General features: G+C 46.4%; 1 long non-coding RNA gene across 2 annotated transcripts; it reads left to right on the forward strand.

Annotated features, from left to right (window-relative positions):
• The first annotated feature begins 685 nt into the window (after positions 1-685).
• LOC127685350 (uncharacterized) lies at positions 686-11521 on the forward strand. Of its 2 annotated transcripts, XR_007977849.1 has the most exons (4): positions 686-764; positions 3639-3733; positions 3842-3957; positions 8494-11521. It is a non-coding gene; the product is annotated as an uncharacterized LOC127685350 (long non-coding RNA). The 2 variants fall into 2 exon arrangements; XR_007977850.1 differs by lacking the exon at positions 3842-3957.
• The last annotated feature ends 3520 nt before the right edge of the window (positions 11522-15041 follow it).

Below are 15041 nucleotides of genomic sequence, written 5' to 3' on the forward strand. Positions count from 1 at the left end.
AGTCCATACCCAGCCATGTGTGAGGGAACTGTTTCACACTGAGAGGACGTTCTGTGACTTCCTAACACTCGGGTGTGTGTGAGTGGCAGAGCTGGCATAAAGCCCAGACCACTAGGGCCTCAGCCCCACACCTGTGTCAGAGAGAGGAACAAGGCTCTAGGTGGCTCCCTGCCAAAAACCCGCCAAACATTAACCCAGTGACCAAGGGTGGGAGGCAGTATTTGAACCCGGAGCTGTGGAATGCCGAAGGCCCACTCCGTGTTGTGCTGCTGAAATGAGCTCAGCCTGGGAGTGGGGTCTACTGGGCCTCAGGAGAGCAGAAGGCAGAGGCTGGGCAGGGAGCTGGCATCTGCTGAAGGAGGTTGAAGATGGACCTGGAGGGACAGTCCCAACCTGGTCAGGGCACCCAACCTCTGAGAGCAGGATAATGACTCAGCTACCAGTAGGAGACTCCAGAGCACCTCCTGCAGAGGTGGTATTAACAAGCCCCTCCCCTGGGTATGAAAGCAGCCATAGTGGACCCAATTCCAGGATCATAAAAAGTTCTTTTTCCGAGAACCCTGGAACCTGACCTAAAACAACCTTGAGGGCTAGGGTGGAGCTCCGGGGTGGAACCCTTACCACAATGTGCAAGGACAGGGGCCTTATCTCCAGCCACATAAAAATAGATAAAATAAATGGCATTGAGACAGAAGAAAGCCAAGGAACTGTGCAGAACAGAAGTGAAGGTGTCAACACAGCTACTGGATGGGTCAGAATATCTCGTGAGTTTCACATGAGCCTGATTATGGTACATGGATGGTAAAAGACATCCTCATACAGTCAGCCACTTTCCCTGTCCCCTATAACTGGGACCTCATAATAAATGGGGACAGGATGGGCAGTTGTGGCATATACCTTTAATCCCAGCTCTTGGGAGGCAGAGGCAGGTGGAACTCTGTTATTTTGAAGTTAGTCTGGTCTACAGAGTGAGTTCCAGGACAGCCAAGGCTATAGAGAAATCTCACTTTGCAAAGTAAAACATAAAAAAAATTTAAGAAGGAGGGAGGGAGGAAGGGAAGGAAGGAAGGAAGGAAGGAAGGAAGGAAGGAAGGAAGGAAGGAAGGAAGGAAGGAAGGGGGACAGAGCAGCCTATAGTATCAGCTGTCCTTCAATAAAGATCATCCAATTTGGAATGACACAGTGTTGACAGTCTGGAGCAGTGAACCCTTGCTTCTTATCTGATAGGTTAGCCAGCCAGTGCCTATGGGTTCCCTGAACCACCACCCTGACCTTCACTTACCCAGGTCATAGAAGGCAAAGGGATTTGAGAGGAAAGGAGAGAGAGGAGAGGAGAGGAGAGGGGAGGGGAGGGGAGGGGAGGGGAGGGAGAGGGAGAGGGAGAGGGAAAGGGAGAGAGAGAGGGAGAGGGAGAGAGGGAGGGGGAAGGGGAGGGGGAGAGGGGGAGAGGGGGAGAGGGAGAGGGAGAGGGAGAGAGGGAGGGGGAGAGGGGGAGGGGGAAAGGGAGAGGGAGGGAGAGGGAGGGGGAGAGGGGGAGAGGGGGAGAGGGAGAGGGAGAGGGAGAGAGGGAGGGGGAGAGGGGGAGGGGGAGAGGGAGGGAGAGGGAGAGGGAGAGGGAGAGAGGGAGGGGGAAGGGGAGGGGGAGAGGGGGAGGGGGAGAAGGAGAGGGGGAGGGGGAGGGAGTGGGAGAGGGAGAGGGAGAGGAAGAGGGAGAGAGGGAGAGGGAGAGGGAGAGAGGGAGAGGGAGAGGGAGAGGGGGAGAGGGAGAGGGGGAGGGAGAGAGGGAGAGGGAGAGGGAGAGAGGGAGAGGGAGAGGGAGAGGGGGAGAGGGAGAGGGAGAGGGAGAGGGAGAGGGAGAGGGAGAGGGAGAGGGAGAGGGAGAGGGAGAGAGGGAGAGGGAGAGGGAGAGGGGGAGAGGGAGAGGGAGAGGGAGAGAGGGAGAGGGAGAGGGAGAGAGGGAGAGGGAGAGGGAGAGGGAGAGAGGGAGAGGGAGAGGGAGAGGGAGAGGGAGAGGGAGAGGGAGAGGGAGAGGGAGAGGGAGAGGGAGAGGGAGAGGGGGAGAGGAGACAGACAAGCCCTTACTATTCACTTTTAATCCCAAATAATGAAGGTAACATTAGTTTGCAGAAGGAAGTACCCACCATGTTTAAAAGTGATGTCTAAATGAGTGACTTTTTTGTCAACCTAACTACTCATGGCTTGCTTTAGGAATTCAAGTAAATGACTGGCAGTTAGCCTAGTCTAATGCCAACAAACACTACTGATAATGCCAGACCCAAAGGGACCCAAAACTAAACTTCATAAGCACAGAAGAAATGGAGTCAAAGTTGAGTCAATTGTCTAGCACAAAGAGGATCCAGGAAGTGAGCCTCTCCTCTCCACAGAATGTCCACAGCAGAAGCATCTGGTCAGCTGGTACACATCCTTGACTTCAGAAGGATGGGGGATAGGAGAGGAGAGAGGTTGCCTTTAAAGTCACTGAGAAAGGCACCCAAATGTCTTTCTACTGGTAGTGGCCTCATGGGCACCCATAGTTAAGAAAGGAGACAGTTAGGGCTGGAGAGATGGTTCAGTGGATAAGGTTACTGGCTACTCTTGCAGAAGACCTGGGTTCATTTCTTAGCACCTATATGGGAGCTCACAACCATCTGTAATTCCATTTCCAAGGGACCTGATTTTGTCTTTTGGCCTTCTTGGGCACTAGGAATGCAAATGGTGCACAGATATACATGCAGACGAAACTCCCATATGAATAAAATTTTTAAAGAAAGGGAATAGAAGACAGGAAGTCATCTGCAGTTGGTCTGAAGAAAGATGCGTTAGTTGAGACTTGAACTGTAAAGTTCTATAGACTGCAAAATAAACTTTTATTCTCCTATTGTAATTGTTGTCTGGGAGACTTACTATCTCAATCTGCTAATCTAGGCCTGGACCTAGAGGCTTCTAGTCTCTCTTATCTAGGCCTAGAATGTTTTCAGCCTCTGAGACTTGCTATTGAATAAACTCACCCTTTCTAGTTCTTTCTGAACTCATGGCTGCTTCAACTCAAACTCAACTGTTCTGCCTCAAACTCTCCTAGCAGACATATTCAATCTGACTTTTCTGTTGGCCTCTGAATTACTCTGCTTGGCCTCACACTAACTCTACCAATATGTTCTAATCTTCTGGCTCCTACTCATTCTCTGGCTTGTTCTAACTTTACCTGTGTCTAACTTATTCTCTCTTCAATCTATCTCTGTAAAACTCTCCTAGTAAAACTGCCTCCTTCTCCCTGAACTCTACTGTATTCGGCACTGTACGCTCTTCCTGTACTGTCTCTCCTTTAAGTAGCTTCCCTTTCTTCTTTCTTCTTGTGAGAATGGGGCTTATCCTATCCTATCAAACCTTTCTCTGATTTGTCACATTTTTCTGCCGCTCAGTTAGACACCACTTTCAAACATGGGTGCTTCCTTGTGCAAACTAACTTTACTTTCATTGTTTAGGATTAAAGGTAAGAACTAAGGGTGTGTCTGTATTCCAACTAGAGGGATTAAAGGTGTGTGTTAAAGGTTGAAACAAACCCTAACTAGAAACAGGTTCAAATATCCTGTAACAATAGACTGGGTGGCTTAAATGGTAGGAAATTATTTTTTTCATAGTTTTGGGAGTTAGAAGTCTGAAATCAAGAGGTTAGAAGAGTATTTATCCTGAGGCCTTCTTGCTGTGGATGGCTCTATACATGTTGTCTCCTCTGGTAAGTTTGATTCCTAAACTTTTCTTATAACACCAGTCATATTGGATCAGCTCCAACTCCAGTTCACTCAATCTTAACCATCTCTTTACACACTACATCCAAATGCAGTCACATCCTGAGGTACGAGAAGCTAGGAATTGGCATATCCCTGTCAACAGGACACAGCTCAACTCCTCAGAGTCTCTTTATTTTGGTAAAATGAAGCAAAAGAAGAAAAGGCACAGGTGATTGTCTTGTTGAATGTTGCAAAGGGTGGGGAGGGGTGGGGTTACAAGGAAACTGACTCAGCTTGGCCAGTCCTCGCCAGAACCTTACAAAGGCCTTCTCTAAAGAATAGACAGTGTATGGAACATGTTGGACCTAGTGTGTATGTGTGTGCACACACACATGCACAAGCACACTGAAAGGTGTTCACTGGTCCCAAGCATACGTGGCCCATTTGTTGTGTTTTATAAAGAGATAAGGAGAGAAGGAATATGTTTGGTGGATATTCAGTCAGGTGTGGGGGAAGGGGGTAATTGTGCCAGGTAATTGTGGCGCAGAACCTAGACAAAACAGTCCCCTGTTTTTGGTTTAATTAAAAAAGAAAAAAATTAGAAAGAGGTGATGGTGGAACAGGAATACGGTCATTGTGATCTTAAGCTATTTCCTGCTGATTTGGGGGCAACATGTCTCTAGGAAACCTAGGAAAATGTGTGTGGGACTGGTTGGTCCAGCCTTAGGAGAGCTGGCTGTTTCCTTGCTGTCCAGGGTCTGTGGAATCGTGTGGATAGATCAGAAGGAACAGGGGCAGTAGAAGCATCTGTGTCTGTGAGAGAAAACTGGAGTATCTGTGTCTGGAGCTGTGCTGGATTGTAATAAGTGTCTGGACTTGACAAGATTCTGAAACACACACACACACACGGTAGAAAATAAAGTTAAGTACATTTGGCTGTACATTTGAAACCCTTAGGTCTTGGTGGTTGGGGGTGAGTCCCGATTTTACGGAGAGGAATGGTAACTTTAGGCTATTCGTTAGCAGATGTACTTATCTGGATGGAGTCTATTTGGTCCATGAGAGGTAGAATTGAGTGGGTTTCCTGTAGCTTATGAGTTTATAAGAGAGATACCAACATGAGAGAACAACATGAACCGTCTTTAAGATGTGCTTAGAGAGGACAAAAGCCTTTTGTGGGGCAGAAGGAACAAGAAGGCCTTTTTCTTCTGTCTCAGAGACTGAATATACGTAACGAGAAACATTTTAAGTTTATAATTTAGAGACAAAGGATATTCAAAACCTCAACCTTGTGAATATAGTTGATTATGAGAGAAACACCTTAAGTCTATAGTTAAAGTACAATCAAACGAAACTTATATTTGAATATGATAGCTTATAGTGTAGATTCAGCATGAAACACTTTACATTTAGTTAAAAGACGATCAAAAACTTAAAATTTGACTTTGTGATTATACAGTTGGATCATATAGAGGAATGTTTTGTTATGGTTAGGCAAATTTATAAGAACTCTATTGGTCAGTGTTAGGACAATGGCATAGCAAGAAGAGGAAATATGAAGCATTTAGTTGTTTAGGTAAGGAAGTAACAGGTTACATCTGTGAAAACTTATATCTGAACTTGTGTCTCATTCATCATGAAGTCTGTAAGAAATCTGGCAGCCTTAGTCAGTGAACAAGTTTATTAATGTAGTAGTCAGGAGCTGGGTCTGTTTTCTATCTGCCAAGCTACAGTTACGATAGCTATCAATATAGTCAGAAATCTGGGGAAGAATAAAATATAATCTAGGAGTCATGTATATATTAAAAATGATAGTTTATCTATAGTCCACTACCTAAACAGTTTCTAAGTCCCTGTGGTCTCCATGGCAACTTCAAGCCCAGAAAATAGAGAGCGTTTTTTCCCCCTGTGGAATAAATACATGTGAAATGAGAAATGACCCACCTTGACTTTAGGCAATATGAGGCATTTGACTCTTAGGGTTTCCAGTTTTGTCCACAGTATTTGTCAGTGATTATCATACCACAATCCGGGTAATCTCTTGTAGCTGTGTCCATTATCTTCTGAGACCTTGAAAGATCTATTAGGCTTTGGGAGAATCTGTCTAGCATAAGCTTAAATATCAATAATCAGCAGGTTTCTGACAAGATTGAGAGCAGTATCTATTGGTCATATCTGAGTTAGACAATAGAGTATGATCTAATGGCAGTAGCAAAAAATCAAGTGACTTTGACAGGTTGCATTAACAGAGAAAAACATATTTTGCATTAGCTGAGAAACACTTGGCTTAGAGTTGGTGGCACACCTGGGTAGTCACTAGCCATCCCAAGTCATGGCACCAAATGTTGTGTTAGAAGGTGGCTTGTATCTGGACAGATCACACCAGGCCAGCAGAGTCTTATGAGAAGAGCTTATTGGGGGGGTACAGAGATTGAGAAAGAGAAGAAGGAGGAAAAGAAGGGGAGAAGTGTTGGGGTCTCTGCCTTTTATTAGGGCCGTGATGTAATCACATGCACTACCGTACACAGGTGAGTCATGCAGGTGAGGTGCACACCAGAAGTGTGTGGCGGTTTCCATGGCAACAGACACAAGAGGGTCCTTGTCACCTAGGGATGACATCATCACTGGATTAGGAGGCAACCAGTGACCATAAAGCCGTTTCTGATGCCAACACCATTGTCCCACACAACAGAAATATAAGCAGCAGCACCTGGGCAGGCCCAGCATAGTCTGACCTCTAGGAAGAATTTTCCAGGAAGCAGGTCCTGGTATTTCCTCCCCTAAGAACTTGCCTCTAAATTCATGTTGTCTCTCTGGCCTGGGCCAAATTCCCTTCATCAAGTGCCATGCAGTCCAAGCTTGAGATCTCCATCTCTGTAATGGCCCTCATCTGTAGGGAGAAGGAAAAAGGCTCTTGCTTCTTTGAGGGGTGGGGTGAAGGGGAGTGTGGGAGGTGGGAGGTTGGAGATGTCCCTCGGTCATGTATCAAAGGTTTTGCATTTTCATAGAAATAACTATTGCTAAAAATATTGCTGTTTTGGGAGAAACACAGACCCGTCTACGCACAGGGTTTATATATTTATGATGATATTATGGCGCCTTAGAATACTCAGGGTCAAGCAAGCAAGCCAGCTGGGAACCCCCGCACCCTCCAGAGAAACACAAAATGCTTGCATGCTTCTTACCTCTGCCCTGACAAGAGTCCTCCTGGTCCCTCCTGCTCCAGTCTGGCTCTAGCAGCCAAGAAGTAGGAACGTTGCTTCCCAAGCACCAAATAGGTGAGGCCTGATGCTTTTATTTTAAAAATAAGTTTATTCTACAGTTCTTTCTGTTAAGGCCAAAAGAGCAGGAATTGAGCCAGGACCTGACCAGCTGATGCTAGCACTGCCATTCACCAGTAGCGAGGGATCTGCTTGGGCGCCTTCTGCTCTCTTAGTCTGAACCTGCATTCTACCACTTGCACTTCCCTCCTCTGTGAGAGCAAATGGTACAGATGAAAGTGTAGTCCAGGACGCTCTGTGAGGTAGCACCGCAGAGCTGTCAAAGCGGGGGCCACCTCCTCTCCATCCTCCCACTACAGCTCCTCGGCCTCAGCAATGGCTGCCTGTGCCCAGGAACATCTTCCCTTCCTAACCCACGGGCCCAATGCAGGGAAAAGAGGATGAGAAACAAGGTTACCAATCTTTGAGCTTCCTACAGAAACCCACCAATCCCTAAGCTCCCCAAGCTCAGGACTTGAAATCCCACCAATCCTCACCCTGGAAATCTCTGCCCTGAAAAGCTCTGCCGGCTAAGCAGTCCTTCATAAGCCCTGCCTACTTAACAGTTCAACTTGCTGCTGCTTCTCCCAGGAGCGGAGGCTGCTGCTCCGGGTTTCTTCCTTCCCAGTAAATCTCCTGTGAGGTTTGCTGTGTGGTGTACCATCATGGAGTTTGTAATGCTTTTGCTGGAGAAGGGCAGAGCTTAACACTGCCCCCACCGCTCTAGCAGAGCAGAGCAGAACTGTAACACTTTTGCTAGACACTTCTGTAGTGGAAATCTTTCCCTTCAGAGATGCAACACTAACAGAAGGTATTTGTGAATGATGGAGAAATATATATCCGAGGAGGGGGCGCATTACTTGGTTCTAAATTGCAGCACTTTCATTTCTCCTTTCAGTGGCAGTGTAACAGCAGGAAAACTTTATGTCATTTGGAGGCTCTGGACTGCATGTGGGCTTGATCTTTTCTTAGTCCTAGGAGCCCAGAGTTTGATGTAAGATCTGGCCAAGGAATACTTACCAGCCTCCCAGCCTTCTCCCACCAGGGGCTGGTCTCCAGACACCCATTCAGTTCTTTGGAACTATTTTTTTTTAACGTATTTTGCTTAAAACCTTCACTTTCACACACAGTATGGTAACCATCACTCGAGAGCATTATCTAGTGAAATTTCTTCTCCCAGGTTGCAAAAGTCAAAGCAGCTATATTAACTTTTAAAAGTGTAATAAATGAGTGACTATATATTCCATCCGTCACGTGCCAGCTCCCTCTTCCACATGTTTACATCCTCACATTGTGCTTCCGCAATGTAGGAGAAAATGTTGACAGCCCGCTCTGTGGTGAGCAAAGTGGACAGGTTGGCACTGGTTCCACAGGCACATCTACCGCGGGCTTTGTGGGGGAAGATTTAAAGCAATACTCTTTTGGAATACAGATTACCTACTTAATTCGCTGAGAAGCAAAGGGAAACATTTGTTTGTTTGTTTATATTTTTTTTCTCCGTGTAGCTCTAGCTGTCTTGGAACTCTGTAGACCAGGCTAGCCCCATACTCACGAAGATTCATTCGCCTGCTTCTACTGAGTGCCGGGATTAAAGGTGTATGCCCCGAGGCAAACCCACCCTTGGATACTTGGGTTCTACAGCATATATGACATCCCGGTGGAGGGGAGTGAGCCGCCACAGAAATACCAACGGTGCATCTCTGAAGCACATGGCCAGGGCTTGAGTGGCCAAAGATAAGCCAGACATGTTCCATCCATTCAAGAAACGTGCAGTCTACAGAGACGCAGGCTCGATGAAAGATAATACTTATTTGACAACGGATGTATCTTTAGAATCAAACAAAAATTATTCCAAGACAAAGCAAAAGAATACGATGGGTGATCAAAGCAGCTGAGTCACAATTGTGACTCCGAACAGCTTTACAGTCGTCCCCACAGATGATTCTGAAGATGTCACGAGCATCTTAGAGTTCCCGCATCACCTCCTGAGACACCACTCTGGGGGGCAAAGTTAATCTTGTGTGCTGTGCAAGCTCCCACTTGTTTATTTGTTTTTGTTTTTAGAACATACATAAGAAAGAAAGATCCCATGACTAAATATTTGACGGACAAAAATATCCTCTGAAGTTCCTCAAGTCTTTGAGGATGTGAATGTTTTTAAGGTCACATAAATATGAACGTCAAATTGCAAGTCTTCATGATCTCTGCCTCTGCTTCACCTCTGAGCTCCACCCACTTTCCAGTACTACAAGAGTCTCCCTAGGGAAAAACACCGTTTCTCCTCTCCAGGATACTCTGTTTGGATACCTGGTTGCTGACCACGGCTACTTAAGAAGCCTCTTGGGGGCATTCTGGAAGCACTGACTTCTCCTTGGGACCCTTTTTACCCTGTACACATAAGACAGAGATTTGTATTCAAACCTTACAACATATCCACAACCTCTGGACTGGGGTCTCCTAGGGCCCTATGGCCAGAAGCTTCTTGGCCATCCGTGGGCAGCTGCTTTTCAGTACACTGTCTCATCTACAGGCTGTAGATGAGAGCGTAATTTCCAGTTCCATCTGTCCTGTCTTGGCTCTAAATTGAAGCACTGTATGGCCTCCTCGCTTTATTCAAGCAATCCTAAACATCTGGCCGCCAGCAGATGGCTCTACCACACAAAAAAGTCCCCCATGAAATTAAGCCAGGGCCTCAAGACCAGGGCAGGACCTGAACAGGCCAGGTTCTCCTGAGATTGCTCTTGGTTTAAGACAGAGTTGAGTTCAAAACAAAGCTTGTGTGCTGGCTAGGGGTTTTGGTCAACTTGGCCCACGCTGGAGTGATCTGGGACTAGGGACCTCAGTTGAGGAATTATCCCCATGAGCCTGTGTGAGTCTGTGGGGCATTGGCACTGCCACCCTGGGCAGGTGGTCCTGAGTTGTGTGAGAACCGTGACTGAGCAAGCACAAAGGAGGAGGCCAGTGAGCAGTGCCCCGTCGTTCCGCTTCAGTTCTCGCGCCCAGGTTCCTGCCCTGAGTCGTGGCTTCCCTGCATGATGGGCTCTAAGTGGTAAGATGCAATAAATCCTTTCCTCCTCATGTTGCTTTTGGTCATAGTGTTTATCCCAGTGATAAAAAGCAAACTAGGATAGCTTACGTGTAATTGTCAGGATGGGGTCTGCATAGATGGCTGCCATCCTCTATGCGCGACATAGAGACAGTATCAGCAAGTGACCTTATGGTGGGGACGGAACTCACAGACTGCCGGGGACAAAGATGGCCGGACAGAGTAAGGCCATTGTGAATAAAGACAACACAGGTACTCCTTCCCCGGGTTTTTCTTAGAGAAGGTTGTAGGGGCATTCACAGTGTGCTTTATAAAGTTCACAGTATGCTTTATAAAGTTCACAGTGTGCTTTATAATGTTCATAGTAATGCTTTACAAAGGCTGAAAACACCTCAATTCTTTTATAATAAGTATGTTTTTTCTAACCAAAGTCTCTCCTTGAGCTGTGTCGGGGAGAGAGTCAGCCCCGGCTTTGGCTGCGAGGGGCCAAGCATTCCCTCGCTTACCACCCAGCCCCCCTCTGCCGGCAGCTTCCTTGAACTGTCATTATTATTTGAATAGTTAAAGGAAATAATATATTTATGGTAAAACAAGCATGAATAGATTATAAAGTCAGATGCAAAATTCACATGAATTTTTAAGATAGAAAAGGCACTTGAAAGAAATTTCCTTTCTGTTGCTTGGGGGCATGCACTCATTCTTGTCAGGGACACTTTGGTGGGGAAGTTTGAGAAGGTCTGATGAGGCTCCGGGGAACCACTGAGAAGATGACTCCGGGAGACCAAAAGAGAAATGGAGGCCCTGTGTAGTCAAAGTCAGGGCCGTTCCTAAGCTCAACCCAGGAATGAATGCGAATACAAGTTGTCGGCTGGTCCCGCGCACTGGAGAGCTATCCTGTTTAGGCTCACTAAGTCTCAAGTCACAGCAGAACGGCCCGAGACAGATAAATGGTTCTATGTCAAAAGGCCAGCAGACCCAGCCAACCACGTACTTCTAACAGTCTCTGTGCTCCCTATCTTCTGGTTGCCCCCAAAACTCACTTCCAAAGGCGAAGCCTAGCTGTGGGAGGCCATGAGGTTATATTCATCTCCTTGGCATTTCACCTGATAAATCTAGCACCAAGATAAAGCAACTTCTTGGTTTTCTAAACCAAAGAATACGTGGATATGAGATTCAGGGAACACAACGGAGGTGTTCATGCCTTAGGTGGAAGAGGCTGCCTTAGCCCTTTGGATGGTGGCACACATCCTCCGATGCAGGGAGCGGTGTGTTCTACTGTGGCTGCAACTCCCTCCTCCTGGGTGTCAGAGTCTGTCTCGGGACCTCTTCCTGGAAGGCGCTGGCTTGAGGATTTTAAAGTCCACCGTGTATCACCTAGGAAGCTGCAGGAGGATAGATGTGCCCCCTCTCTCCCTGGATTTGGTGATTGGTGAACAGGAAAAAGCCCCAGCCTTCCTTCTTCCTAATTCTGTTTCAAGACATCTATGTCATTGAGCCACATTAACATTTCAAAATAAATAAAATAAAAACAAGTCAGCTTGCAAGAGGAATGTTCTTGATTCTAATAAATTATTTTCTCCCAGGAAGGCAATGACATTGGACTGTGCTTTTGTCTATGACTGTGTTCTGTTCCCGCCCCTCAGCAGGAAGAGCTGGGGCAGATCTAATGCACTGAGATTACTTAAGTAATCCCTACTTAAGGTGGTGTTTGACTTTAATCCCAGCACTCTGTAGGCAGAAACAAGCAGACAGAGCTAGTTCCAAGACAGCCAGGGCTTCACAAAGAAACCCCTGTCTCAAAAACAAAACAAAGAAAAAAAATCAAACAAAATAAACAAACGAAAAGTCAAGAGGCCGAGTAGGGTGTCAAGGGAGTGATGGGCAGGCAACAAACACACACACACACACACACACACACACACACACACACAGTTTTGTTTTTTAAAAGAATTTGAGGCAGGCTCTCTCTATGTAGCGTACACACACACATACACAACACAGATACACATAGCTTTGTTTTTTTTAAAGACTTTGAGGCAGGCTGTCTCTGTGTAGCGTTGGATATCCTACATCAAGAGTGCTGGATTGAAAGCATGAGCCACCAGTGCCTGCCAAACATTTTAAGTTGAAAAAAGAGGGGCGCTGGAGGCATGGCTCAGAGGTTGAAAGCACTGACTGTTTTTCCAGATGTCTTGAGTTCAATTTCTAGCAACCCCGTGGTAGCTCACAACCACCTGTAATGGGATCCAATGCCCTCTTCTGATGTGTCTGAAGACAGCGACAGTGTGTTCACATATATAAATAAAGAAATATTTTCTCTCTCTCTCTCTCTCTCTCTCTCTCTCTCTATATATATATATATATATATATATATATATATATATATATATATATGAATTCATATATACAGATATATGAATGTAGGCCTCTGCGGACACCCTATATCTCTCATTCCAGCTCAGACCCTGCCTTTCCTTAGTCTCCATACCCCTATCTGTCCAGTGTGCAGAAACACTCCCATGAGTAGCTCTCCTTGGCAGATCATTCCTGGCTCTGGCTCCTCTGACATCTTGTGATCTTAACCTCTGACCCATCTCTCCAGCCCTTATTTTATTTTTTAATTTAAAAGGGTTGTATACATACATACATACATACATACATATATACATACATACACACACACACACACACACATATATATCTCCATATGAATGTGGGTTTGTGCACTCGCGTGCGGTACCCATAAGAAAACCCCTTGGAGCTGGCGTTACAGGTAGTTGTGCACCACCAGAAGTGAGTGCTAGGATCCAAACATGGGTCTTCCACAGAAGCAGTACATTGCTCTGAACTGCTAAGTGGTCTCCTCAGCAGCCGGAGCACATATTTGAGAGGCCTCAGCAGTGGTGACATCTTACAGGTATCATCAAATCGATGTCCCTATCTGCGTCACTGGTACTACGCCAGGCTCGGTATCGGGTATTTGGAATGCGTGTGGAGTAATGTGCACAGATCTCTGTCTTCTTGATCCTACATTTTATCAGGGAAGAAAGATTTTAAAAAAAAATGTGTCCAGTTCTAGTGAGTATTGGAGGCGCTTGGGCAGGAGAACACACACAAAGCAGACTCAGCTGGTTAGAAGCAGGAGGTGAAAGTCAGAAACTCTCCTCCTCCAGAACTGGCCCTGAAGAAAAATTCTAAATGTGTCAGCAACCTGGTAAAGGACTGCGAGATGAAAACATGCATGGAGAGTGTGGTAGAGATGTGGAGACTAAGGAAGGACAGGGTCTAAGCTGGAGGGAGGGGAAGGTGCCCTCAGGGCAAGACCAGACCCAGCCAAACTGTGAAAGGAAAGGACCTAAGGAATGCTTTTCTCTTAGAGAGGAACCACTAATAAAATCCACTTCAAATGTGATTCTGTAAGGGTCCACAAGTCCCCAAAGAATGACATCCGGACTCCAATAGTATGTAAATGCACCCCAGACTCCAGAAGTATATAAATGCAAAGTGTTTTATTCTGCAGAAGTCTGTCAAGCCAGAGTCTCCCATTGACAAGAGAGAGGGACAACCAAGTGAGCAGATTTAAAGAACATTAGAATTCCCAGGAAGATGAGCTTTGTCTTTATCTCTAGTCATTCTGGAACCATTACCGGGGCGTGGGGAGACTGGAAACTTGCAGAGGAAGCCCGGGTGGGAGGGCTTTGTCTTACTCTATCTCCAGGCATTCCTATTATTGGGGCATGGAGGCTGGAGGCTGGGGTCTTTTTTATTACTAATGATTTGTCTGGGCTTTCCTGCACTAGCCCAGTTCTTTGGCCTAGTTTCCTTAACTGCTAATTTGAAGTCTGTCATGGAATCAGCCTATCCTCCTCAATCCCAAAGGCCTGGCGTCACCCAAAGTTGGTAGCCTAACTTGGCAGTGGCATCCACATGCAGGCTTTAGAATTAGGAAGTATCCACGGTCGTAGATCTTCTTCTAAAGTTACAGAAAGCTCTGAGTCTGGCAGGAGAGTCCCTGCGCGGGGCCCCGAGAGACCACTGTGGGAAGCTGTGAATGCAAAGCCTGACTGCTTTGAAGACCCCAAGACGTTAGAGCAGCCAGAGGCCAGGAACCATCTGCCAAGGAGAGCTGCCCGCAGGCAGTGTCTCTGCGCACAGGAACCAGCCCAAGAAAGAGAAGTGTGTTGCAGGCAGCAAAGGTGGAAGGATAGGCCATTAGGCCTTCGTACATCAGACGTGGAACTATGGGAGTTGGAGTTTGTCATGCTGGGTTGTGGTCTTGGCTGGTGCAGTGTTTCCACACACCCCTGCCCCACATCCTCCTCCTTTTGGAATGCTAATGTATATTCTGTGCTGTTGTACATTGGAAGTATATAATGTTTGTTGTTTTTTAAACAAGACTTACAGTTAAGAGATTCCCTTGAGCTCAGAACTTTGAGATTTGAACTTTGGACGTTTAAATGTATGGAGACTGAGGGACTATGGAGCCTTTTGAAGTTGGACTAAATGTACCTTGCTGTACACCTACAGGAGCCAGGGAGTGGAATGTGTTGGTTTAAATAAGAGTGGGCCGCATTAGGCTCACAGGTTTGAATACTTGTTTCCCAGTTGGTTTAACCAGTTGGGAACAATTAGGAGGTGTGGCCATTTGGGAGGTGGTGTGTCACTTGGTGGAGGGTTTGAGATTTCAGAAGACCATGCTGTTCCAAGTAAGTTCTCTGCCTCCTGCATGAGACGTGAGTCCTCCGCTGCTGGTCAGGCCTCTCCTCACTGACTCTGCAGTCATCATAATTCTAACTCTCTGGAACGCAATCAAACTCTGTGTTATTATATCATGGCCGTAGAAAAGTGACCAGGCTTCCAGTTCTGACTTAAACGTCACCTCCCTGTTGATAAGGATGTGTTTCCATGGGTGAAAGCTCTCAGGGTGAACTCTGTCTGTATTCATGATGTCTGAGGTGGTTTATTAACCCTTACTACCATGTTGACCCCTCCCAGGGTCTTTTTCGG

This window comes from Apodemus sylvaticus, chromosome 5 (assembly GCF_947179515.1).
Source record: "Apodemus sylvaticus chromosome 5, mApoSyl1.1, whole genome shotgun sequence".
Classification (NCBI taxonomy): domain Eukaryota; kingdom Metazoa; phylum Chordata; class Mammalia; order Rodentia; family Muridae; genus Apodemus; species Apodemus sylvaticus.